Source organism: Dipodomys merriami, unplaced genomic scaffold (genome assembly GCF_024711535.1).
Source record: "Dipodomys merriami isolate MVZ:Mamm:240054 unplaced genomic scaffold, mDipMer1.0.p SCAF_4, whole genome shotgun sequence".
NCBI classification, from domain to species: Eukaryota; Metazoa; Chordata; class Mammalia; order Rodentia; family Heteromyidae; genus Dipodomys; species Dipodomys merriami.
In genome coordinates this window covers 14246332-14258545 of record NW_027205603.1, presented here as the reverse complement: position 1 = coordinate 14258545, position 12214 = coordinate 14246332, and positions in this window count along the sequence as shown.

Here is a 12214-nt window from a genome sequence, read left to right as displayed (position 1 = left end):
TTGAACTCAGTAGATCATCTCTTGAAAAGAAATGAAATACTTTTTATTTCCTTATTGGGATGAGGATTCTCCATGTTGGCTGCAAGTAATAATTATAGCAATAAAAATCCCACCATGTTTGGGAAATATACATATACTTGCCACAGAAAGTCAGATTTCACCTAATTTCTATGGCCAAATGTCTGGGCCCTACTGGAATTTGGCAGAAGAGCAGAAATTCCGCAGGAGAGGCTGAGATGAGGGTGATGAGTGATTCAGCATTTGAGACACAGACCTTCCTCCATAGAAGGAAAACTAGGCATGACCATCCAGCAATGACAAAAATCCTACAAGTAGGTGGATCACGGCTCAGGCGTGTGCCCAGGTATGGCTCAGTGGTATGGCAACAGCCTTGTAAGGGAGAGGTCCTGGGTTCAAATACCAGTCATGCTGAATTATTGTATTCCTATCATGCAATGAGCAACCCCAATGCCACACACAGGGCATTCAAATCTGATGGTAATATTAATAAAAATCAACATGACTCACTGGGCATGTGAAATGAATTGCATCTCGTAATTATCTAAGCAGTAATGAAGCACCCTTTCTTTAGCAGACCTGGGCGGATTGTATGAAGAGTTGTTCAATATAATGACTGTACATGTTAGAAATAAGAGCTGTGAAGTTGCCTGTTGGTCAATGGACCTCAGAGACAGCAGAAAGAACACTGCTCACCCTGGGAGCTCCAGTTCTTTCTTGGGGGTACACTGAACCATACAGGATGTGGGCACATCAGAGCCCTGGGAAAGAAACGAGGCATGTAGAGACACCGGCTGTGAATCACAGCTGTGCCTCTGCACCTGTTCCTTAAATTTCTAGTAAATAAAAATAGAATTTAAAGTCTTCTTCGTACTTTTATGGACCCTGAAGAGCTTCCTTCTTTATGGTTTTGCTTTGGGCAAAGAGCATGAGAATGTGTGTGTGTGTGTGTGTGTGTGTGTGTACCAGTGTGTGTGTGTGTGTGTGTGTAAGAGGAAAAGAGGTGTGTAGAAGACAAAGATTAATAGCTCTCAGGACGATCAAGGCCTTCTGATTAGCTCGGCTTTCACAGGCTTTCACTCATCAGTCATCCATAACATCTTCTAATAGTCCGATGGAATGGGAGGGTGATTTTTATGGTGTGAGTTAAATGGAAATGAGGGAGATTTTTGGAACTCTAACATATGGCCTTGTTGATGACTTTTCTCGACAAATTTTTTCATGGGGTCATAATCTAAATTTAAATAAGAGTCTGCGGGGGAAATGCTAGGGTGTTCATACCGCACGCCCTCAAGCCTCCCAGAACGACAATAAAAATCAAATTTCCTAAAGTCAAAGGAAAATTTGAGGCAAGTGGGAAATTAATGGTCATGAAAAATCACATCAAGAGAAAATTCCCTGCCAGTGTCTTAACAATAGTCTTCAACTAGAATTGAAATAGACAGTGGAGATTTTTGATAAAGCTGCAGCCAGCTACACTGTGAGATTCCTTTCCAGATCTGCAAGGCACTGAGTCCAAATACCAACATAAGAAGGGCTTTAATTGAGGCCACTGTACCTTCCAGAACATTCTGACTGATAAGAGGTGTGGTAAAACACTATGTAATAACCTTTACGATCTTTTGTCAAAATTGAAAATGTGTGTTTAATTGTAAAATAATGACGTGCTGATTGTAGAAAATGTTGAAAATGTGCAGAAATGTAAGAGAAGATAACCATCATGCAAGACCCACAGATAATAGCTATTAAATGATTCTTATCATGCTGGTATTTTTTCCAGTCCTGTTTTATAAAGAAAAGAGAAAGTAAAGCATAGATTTATATTCTAACATATTCAAGGTGATGCTGCTACTTATAAACTGAGTAGCCTCTGGTTTACAGAATTTTATAAGCTCCACATGTTCCAGAGCCATTCGAGTCTGTAAAATTCCTTTTAAAATCCTAAAAGCATATGAACATCCGCAGTGCATCTATAGCAGCACATTTCAGCAAATATATTTTTAATTTTCCTTCTCCACCACCAAACACACCAAATTCTTTACAAATGCTATAGTAAAATATCAGAACTCTGGGTCTCAGGCTGGTGGAGCAGGCAGTCTACCATTAAGCCACATCGCTTGTCTCTGTATCTTGCTTCTTAATATAAGAAGCAGTTTAGCAGACATTATTTAGATAGAAAATTCTCAGTGGTCATTGAGGAAGAACAGGGACTATTCATTTGAAATCCATTTTATACATTTGGGGAATTTAAAGGAGTAAATGAAATCAAGGTGTGAAATCTAATAAGCAATTTTATTAGGGCAGTGTGTGCAAGTCGGGTGACCTGGAGTTTGTCCTCTTCCCCCCTCATGCCCCCCTCCCCTTAGAACCAGGACTGGACCTTAGGAAAGCAATAATCTCATTCCATTATCTCCAAGCAAACTTTCAAAACTCCTGTAGAGGAAAAAATAAAACACCACTTCCACGAGTGCTTTATAATAAATCTAAATGCTTTGCTAATTGCCTGTCACCACTACAAATAGTATTTGCTTTTCAGGGAGCTTTTGGTAAAGGCCTTGGAAATAAATCAGAACTTTTAATTCATGTGAAGACAGATGGAGAAAAGAAAAGAAGGCTCTACAGAATCATCTTGAGCATCATTTAAAGGAGGGAGGGAGGGCTGCTGTGTACTGTAGAAAGATATCATCAAAAGCTAGCCTGAAACACTTCCCAGACAATAAATGTAATCATTGTTTATGTGCTACTTTCCTTCCAACCTAAAGCCACAATGGTTAAAGTTTTCCACTACCAACGGTATTTTTGAGAGTCACATACAACATCCAGTTCTGTGTAGAATCCTGGACTTGAAGTGCCTCAACCTCTCAGGCAACCTGGAAAATGTCCAGATATGATTTCAAACCACCCATTGCTTGAGCAATTCTACAGTCCACAGTGGCTTGAAGACATTTATTTTTCTTTCTGGAAAGTAGAATTTACTATAAGATCAAGTTAGGCCGTTCATAATACTGCGATCTTCAAAATTGTGTGTTGAATTCCACCATCCCACTGCCAGAAACCATGACCCTCACCATGGTCCATGACCCTCACCAGGGTGGTCACAATGTGTTTTCCCACAGCAAGCATGCTGTTCACTTTGTCAAAGAATGCCTATGAGCAAATAAAAATGTTTAAGAATTCATTTGTATAACTTTAGTTCGTTTGCTGACAGTAACTAGCAGAGCAAAATCATGATGACAAAAGTACCTTCAGGATTCGGGAAGAAAAATGTCAAACTAAGAAATTTAGGACTGCAAATATTCAGATAACTGAGAAATGAATCAGGAGAGAAACAAAGGATTTTCAGGGCATAGAAAATAACTCTGAGTGATATATATTATAATGGTAAGAGCACCTGTGCCAGGTGGTATATACCTGTAATCTCAGCTACCCAAGAGATGGAGATGGGAATGGTTCAAGGACAACCTGGATTCAAAGCTAGCAAGATGGCATCGCTACCAACAAGCTGGATGTGGTGGCAACACTTCCGGCTCCAAACAATGAAAAGGTGATCTATATGAGAGAAAAATATAGGATATCATCCTTTCTCGCCGCCATGTGATCATCCTGGAGATGGGAAAGAAAATTTTTGTGATAGGACAGTGGGTTTTTCTGAACTATAAACACTTCTTGACATTTCCAAGGGCAGGAAAAAAAACAGGTGGCAGTGTTCCTCAGCTTGCAGTGAAATGTATTTCCTTAAAGAATAAATGACTTTGCAGGGACCTGGATCTTGGTTAGGTCGCTGGAGAAAATGGGCCATAAACATGAAGAAGCCACCGGGTGTCTTTCTCGGGAGCCTGCACATGCGCACCACCAATGGCTTACCATGCAATCAGATGGGGGGGGGGGCGGGTGGGACGCGGATGTACAGATGGAATCTGGCATCCATCCTCCTTTGTTCAAATGTGATGGATTTACTGATAATTCACATTAAGACTCGAGCTTCTCACAAAAGCAAAGCAAGGAAAAGGTTTTATTTGTCACATTTCAGCAAAGACAAATTATTCAGAGGTCACTAAACTGACAGGAAAAAAATAGAAAACATGAGAAAGAATGCTTGAGGAATTGCTGGCGGGTGTCCTTTGAATACTTGAACATATTTTTTCTCTGAGTGGTTTTACTTCTCTAAATAATAACATAGCAGAAGTGACACTTCGCATTTTCTCTCAGTACAAATTTCAAGAGCACTGCCCAAGAGAAATACAATGGAAGTCACGCGGGTGATTTTACTTTTACTACAGTGCACTAAACAGTTTGAAGAAACAGATAAATGTAATTTAAACAATGCACATATTGACCAATACATCTGAATGATTACTGATTTGTGACTGATACAGCTAATATTGGGATGCATTCTTGTTGGCCATACTAAACTAAGCCTTGAGACCCTTGGGATTTAAAATGAAAATTGTCCAGTTCATTTGATCAACTTTGTTTTCTTTCCTTTCTTTTTTTATCATCTTTAAATAGATGTACAAAGGAGTTGCCATTTAACAAAGCAGTTGATGAATGCAAGATACCTTGGCCAACGTCACAATTTCAACATTCTTACTCACCCTTTCTCTCCCCTCCCCTCCCCTCACTCTTCTTAATTTTGTAGAATATATGTTGGATTTTTGACTGCATTAAAACTCAGTGTGACTTTTTTATTGTTACCTTTAAGTAGTTGTACAATATGTTTCAGTTCAACTTCTCAGTTGATAAGTACAGTACACCTTGATCAATGTCACTTTCCATCATTCTCTCTGTCTCTTCCAACTCCACCTAAAATCCAGTATGTTTTTGCTACTACTAGTAGTTTATCTTAACTTGGGGGAACCTCATTTCAAATGTTCAGTGGCCACCCACATTGGAATATCTGGACTCCCTAAGATGTGTCCTGTGATATAGCATTATTCTACTGGCTGTTCAGGAGATGAAACTGGAGCAATTCTATGGGACTTACGTGTTGTCAGGAGTGTTTCTTAGTCTTCTCCATTTCGATTTGGTCAAATAAGAATCATTGCTCTACATAGAAGATCATGGGTGTACATATACAACCAAAGTATGATGTATTCATGTGAACACAAAGAGAATTAGAAAATTGAGACGTCTTTGCTGGGGTGCTGGTGTAAGTGGGAAGGGCTAGACGTACAAAGAGGGGGAAGGAAGTAAGTACAGTTGAAATATCTTCTGTGCATGTGTGAGATGTAGCAAGGAAACTGGAAGAGACTGGACTGGGAAGGGGAGGAGTAAGGAAGGAGCATAATGAGGGGATGATCAGGATCAAGAGACATTTTATACATACAGGACATGTTAAAAGGAAACTCCCTTGAGCTGGGCATCCGTGGCTCACACCTGTAACCCTAGCTACTCAGGACGCTGGATCTGAAGATCACAGTTTGAAGTCAGCCTATGCAGAAAAGTCTGAGAGACTCTTATCTCCACTAAACTATTCAGAAAAAAATTGGAAGTGGCACTGTGGCTCAAGTGGTAGAGTACTAGCCCTGAGCACAAAGAGGGTCAGGGACAGAACCCAGGCCTTGAGTTCAAGCCTCAGGACTGACAAAAAAAAAGAAAGAAAAAAGAAAAGAAAAGAAACTCCCTTGATGTTAAAAATTGATATTAAGCCAGGCACCGGTGACTCACGCCTGTAATCTTAGCTACTTAGGAGGCTGAGATCTGAGGGTCGAGGTTCAAAGCCAGCCTGGGCAGGAAAGTCCCTGAGACTCTTATCTCCAGTAAAAATCACTAGAAAACCGGAAGTGGCGCTGTGGCTCAAGTGGTAGAGTGCTCGCCTTGAGCTGAAGAGCACAGAGACAGTGCCCAGGCCCAGAGTTCAAGCCCCACAACGGACCAAAAAAATATAAAATAAAATTGATATTAATAAATAAAACAAGGGGAGGAGTGTCCAACAATAAAAACTGTTCATTCTTGAGATTCAGGAGGCTTATATGATTGAGGAGGAAAAACTAAAAAATCACTTACAACAATTCTAGCCTATTGTTAATTTTTTTTAAAAAATAAAGATTTAGAGGTAATTAAGCTGAGTGCTAGTGGCTCATACCTGTAATCCTAGCTACCCAGGTGGCTGAGAACTGAGGACTGAGGTTCAAAGCCAGCCTCCATAGGAAAGTCCGAGAGACTCTTATCTCCAATAAACCACCAGAAAGCTGGAAGTGGCGCTGTGGCTCAAGTGGTAGAGCACTTGACTTGAGCTGAAGAGCTGAGGGACAGCACCCAGGCCCAGAGTTCAAGCCCCACAACCGACAGAAAAAAAAAAAGTAAGTAAAATTGGTAATAATGATAAAATTGAAGCGCTTATTTGCCAGGTAAATGTGATCATCAAATGTGCCGTTATACAATAAGTAAACTACTTGTTTTTAAAAGGCTGAGATAATTACTTTGCTTAACTCTCCCCATTATACAGAGCTGGCCTGCAGACTCTGGGGAGCACACTTCCCCAGGAGGCCAGCAGAGGTCACTGCCTCCCCAGGCCTTGCTGGACCATGTACATCTTATAGTTTGGTCCAGCATCTGTAAAGGTTCCTACAAAAGGCTGAGTTCTAGTCTGGTTTGTGCCTTCCTACAACTCTGCAGAGAAACATTGTACTCATAAAATTAAAAATATAACATATTAATAACACTAGTTATAATCATGAAGGATATAAGATAAAGGAAGCATGTACCTAATAATTGATTTAACTAATCTAGTACGTGTTTGGTATTTTTCTTTTAACCTAGTAAATGTTCCCATTGTGTTCAAGATCACAAACTCCAGCTGTGACTGCCAACTACAACTGTGACCACTTTGGCTAGAACACATGTGGTTGCCTTGTTTCCTGGATGCATAAAATTCTGATTTTTTAAAAACTTTTATGTAGAAGGTAAGAAAAGTAAGAAGAATAGGAAGAAAGGCAAGGGAGATAAAGGAGGAGAAAATGAGGGAAAAAGAAAAAAGGGATATTATCACAGAGAAGAATTAAACCTTGGGAGTTCACTTTCTCTCTGCCTCTCATCTCTCTGGTTGGCCTGTCGGTCTGTCTGTCTGTCTGTCTGTCTGTCTCACTGTGTCTGTGTGCATGTGTCTGTAGGTCTCCTTGCTCTCTCTCTCTCTCTCTCTCTCTCTCTCTCTCTCTCTCTCGAGAGAGAGAGAGAGAGAGAGAGAGAGAGAGAGAGAGAGAGAGAGAGAGAGAGAGAGAGAGCTTCTACTCTGTTCAGTGCTTTCCTCTAGGGTCTAAAGTGCTAAATGCAGCTTGGTGTCTCAAACCTTTTCACACTCATGATTGTGAAAGTTCCCAACCATAGTCAACTTTAATTCTAATTATAACCAAGAAGAAAATTCACAAAGGTACAATAACTGTGCATCTTAGATTACATCTTTACAGACTGAATTTATCCCAAAGTGATTTAAATTGTACTGGGAAAGTAGGTGAAGAAACAATCTTCATAAATCTAACCAAGTCAACTTCTTCGTTTTTGCCCACTGATACATTATTATAACTTTGTTGAAATTTTCAACATAAAGACTTGATTCTTTTTTATTTCAATGGTTGGTTGGATCATTTGGAGGGGGGACAGAGTTGAGAGAACTTGATTTTGTTTATTTGTTGATTCTTATAAGTTGAGCCAAAATTTTCCCTACTCATTTTGATCCCTAATTGATAAACCTAGATTGTTACTAAATGGGGAAGAATTAGAAAAGTGCAAGGTGAAAGCAAGCACAGCAAATACTAAGTCACTTCAGAGCTTTCTAGATGGCAGTATAGAAGTTGACTTACGTGTCAGAACCATTAGGATTAAACAAAGCCATCGCTGTTTGCCAGCTACAACTTGAAGTCGATCCATCTTCCTTAGTAATTGTCTAAGCTTCCATCTGCCCCTAAGATTTCAGGAGTCATCTTTTAACAAGTTGTACTGAACATGGAAGACAAGTTATCCTAACAGAACAGCATTTTCCAAACAGTTCAGGTACTTTTTTTTCCCTAGTGTTGAAAATCCTAGAAATTGTTCGCATATATCCTTTGTTTCAGCAACAGATTAATGGAAGAACAAGACAAATGGCCAAGTATCCGGGCTTATCTTCTGTCTTCTAGGAGAAAAACTGACCCTTATCCTCACCGGAGACACTGAGATATGAGCTGTATGTCATCTGCATGCACTTCCCCTCATTTAATCGTTACAACAAAACATGCTGTCAGAGCTATCTGATTCTCTACTTCAGAGGGAGAAGTCAGAAGCACAGAGAGGCTAGAGAGTTGAGTTGGCCTAGATTTGCATAGCCAGTGAGCGACAGACAGGGATCTCTTTTTTTATTTTATTTATTTTTTTATTGTGAGAATACTGTACAGAGGAGTTATAGTTACATGGGCAAGATAACGAGACATTTCTTATCAAACATTGTTGCCTCCTCTTGTTTCCCCTTCCCATCCCTTCCCATACTCTCCCCATGTCCCCCTAACCCAATCCTCCCTCCCCCACCAAAGTTGTAAAGTTCATTTTTCGACATAACAACTTGTACATCTCATTGTTGCAATGGGTCCACCTGTATCCACCTGTTTTTTCCCTTCCCCTCCACAAATTATACCAACATCAAATACAGTGAAAGTATGGGTTATACCATGGGGGAGGGACATACAAAGCAACATAGAAATCATCTTATAAATATGATAGAAACAATTGCATGAAAGGAAAACAAAAAAAAAAAAACATTTGAATACTTATCTTTGGGTTCATTCCCCTAACATCAACTTATCTGACCTTTTCTGCTTGACTCAAACATATACTAATTATTGCAAATAAGGGAAACCATGGGACCTATGTTTCTTTGGGCCTGGCTTACTTCACTTAATATAATTTTTTCCAAGTCTTTCCATTTCCTAACAAATGGGGCAATGTTAGAACTAAAAACTTTCCTGTACAAAAAGAAGGAGGAGGAAGAGGAAGAGAGGAGGAGGAGGAGGAGGAGGAGGAGGAGGAGGAGGAGGAGGAGGAGGAGGAGGAGGAGGAAGAGGAGGAGGAGGAGGAGGAGGAAGAGGAGGAGGAAGAGGAGGAGAGGAGTAAGGGGAGGATTGGAGGATTTAATCTACTTTTAGTTATTGTATTACTTTCATGGAAAGGAGTACCAATACATTTGTTACAATGTTAATGGGTGGCCATAGTAAAGCTGGTGATTCTCTCTTGAATCTCTTTGGGTTTTCTCCCTCCTAAACCCTTCAATGGAACTGGTGCAATGAACAGATTTCTCAGCCAAATGTACAAGAGATCCTTGCACCCCATTTATGACTGAAAAAGGGCCAAACTCAGAGGACAAATCCATGCCAATCATCGGCATCCACTTCTGTGGCCAGTTGAGACAAGCCTGGGAGATGGGTTTCTAAAATCGAACGATGCATTTCGCTTAAACAATTTCCCTAGGTGTGTTTGCAAACATTCAAAAATTCAGTTGGAAAAAAAACATTTAAAAAATTTCAGTGGTAGAAAAGAGCGAATTCAAAGATTCAGAGACATTTAATGAATTTTGTCTTCCCCCATCGTTATATAAATAATAACTCACATTTTGTTTTTTAAATCAATTTGGACTAATGAGGAGGAGTTTTAATCCTGGAACTTTATTATTTATTGCTGTGTAATTTCCAGCTTCTCCGCTTGTCGGGATGTGAGCCCATGAGTGAACCTGGCACCAAAGCACTGCTGTTTGAAATGAAAGGGGTTTATTTTACTTGATTTGTCTTCTCACCAGACAATGGTAGCATGAACAGTTGTTGACGGACATTTGCACAACCCTCACCACAGAGGAGGGTCACACTTTGTCTTCCCTTTGGCAGAAGTCTGAGACCTCTATGACTCAGAAGGGTTGTTGCAAAAATATATAAATAAATAAAAATAAAAGCCTGGTGTCCATCCCCTTGTAATCCCATCCTCAGATTTTCTGTTGAGTAATAGAAGGTCAGAAGAAAGTATCAGATTTCCAGAGCAGGTGTGGAGGTCAAACAAGGGGGAGTGGCCTCTGGTGGTCTCAGGAGTGTTTCTCAACAGAAAATGTATGTGTTCTGTGAAATCAGTCCATTTCTCTGGTGGGAGCTCTGAGGGCTGCGCTGGCAGACAGAGCACGGGTATTAGAGAGGATGCATAGCAATTCCGCCCACTCCAGTTACCCATCTGAGCCCAAATGCTGCCAGTGTGCAAGCCAGACCTGGCCCTGTAAAACTCAGGACTCCTGTAGCTTCCATCATGGTGAGAGTAACACACATCCCACCCCATTTCCATCTTCCACTCAGTAGCTGGGACTTTCATACAGTCATCACCTCTACCGGCAAATAGGCTGCCAAGAGTCGCGCTCCTTTTAGCTGCCTTTGTACTTTAACTCATTGATTCTTTCTCCCAGAGAATTCTGGAAAGTAGGAGTTATGTTTCCCCCGAATGGTTGCATGCAAAAACTGGGGCACAGAGAATGTAAATAATGAGCTGGACCGCAGGGCACCAGACTAGACTCCACTACCCCACATTGGTCCTTGTTCATCTTCCATGACCCGGAAGCAATATCTGCTACAGCCACTGGAGGCTGGAGTGTGATTCTGCCTCACACGCTTACTCCATGTGTCACATGTGACAGGTGACTGAACCTTTCCATGCCTTAGTCTCCACATGGGTGTGATGGGTAGAAGAATACAGACATGCTGTTATTGCCGGTTGTCTGTGAAGTATCAGCTCAGGGACTGACATTCTGGAATGTTTCTTTCTCCCAGATTCTCTTCAAAAGTTTCTAAGTTCTATGCCCCCTGACCTTTTACCCTTTCTTTTGGTCATGGTCTCCATCCTTCTTTGAATATAAGTATACGTCCAGTTGGAAAGCTGAGCTACTCTCTAAATGTCCACCTTTCCCATTTCTTCCACCTCCCCCATTTTTGCTTGGAACGTTCACCAAGATCCAACTTACATTGTAAATATTAACAAAGAACCACTTCACATTTCTAATGATCTCAGTGTGCTTTTAAGGGAAATGGAAATGTAAAAGTTACATAAGAGGAGGAAGCTGATCAGGCCATGCAATGTAACAGATAAGACCTCTGGATATCCCCAGGTTCATCTTCATCACTCAATTCTGACATCAGTTTCTCCTATTTGGCTTGTTCTTGGGAAATGCGAACAGAATTGTGAGAAGCTCCATTTACCCAACACCAGAGTCACCTGCTGCTTCTCCTCCATTTTCCATAGGTCTCACCTCTGGGCAGTGTAATTTTCTTTAGTGGCCCAGCATTGTGTCCCCTCCTGTGCCACTCATCTGTGCTCATAAGGGTAACTCCCTTCAGACCTGGAAGACCGATGGTTGGTTAAATGGCAGTTCAATCTGTCCCAGTTTGGGAAGATCCTGAGTACCACGAAGGCTTCGATGACTGTAATTCTTTAGTTCACAAAGACCCGCAAAAAAGGGACATCCCCCCACAGTTCCCACAGTTCCGTTTCACATGGTCGCCATATTTAGCGTATATTCCTCTGGGTCTTTCTGTGCCCAGATGATGATTTGAAAATTACTGGGCAGTGAGCAAATGGATTCCCAAGGGCAGTTCCTTTCCTGTGCCCCCATTTTGAGCAGTTACTAGAGAAGTGAGAGGCTGGAGACTGGGGAGTCAGGCTCCTCTCCTCCCTCCTGCTTCCCACATCCTTCTCTTTGTCCCTTTCTTTTTTCTTTCTGTCCTGCGTTCCCTCCCCTTCCCTTCCTTCCTTTTCTTCTCTGCCATCTTTTCTTTTTCCTTCTTTCCCCCTCCTTTCCTTCCTTCCTTCCTTCCTCTTTTCCTTCCTTCACTTACTTGTTAATTTACTTCCTTTTTCTGTTCCCTCCTTTCTTTCCTGCCTTCCTTCTTTCTCTTCCCTTTTTCCTTCCACCTTCCAGCTCTTTTGTCCCTTCCTTCCCTCTCTTCTTTCTTTCCTTTTTTATTGACTTCCTCCCTCCCTTTCTTTCTTTCCTCCTCTTTCTTTTTTCCTTCTCATACCTTCCTTCTTTTTCTCTTTCCTTCTATCTTCCTTTCCCTTCCTCCATTTCTCTTTATTTTCCTTCATTTTTGATCCTTTGGGGTTTTCTTTTCTTCTTTTGCCAGTCCTGGAACTTGGACTCTGGTCCTGGGCACTGTCCTTGAGCTTCTTTTAATCAAGGCTAGCACTCTACCACTTGAGCCAC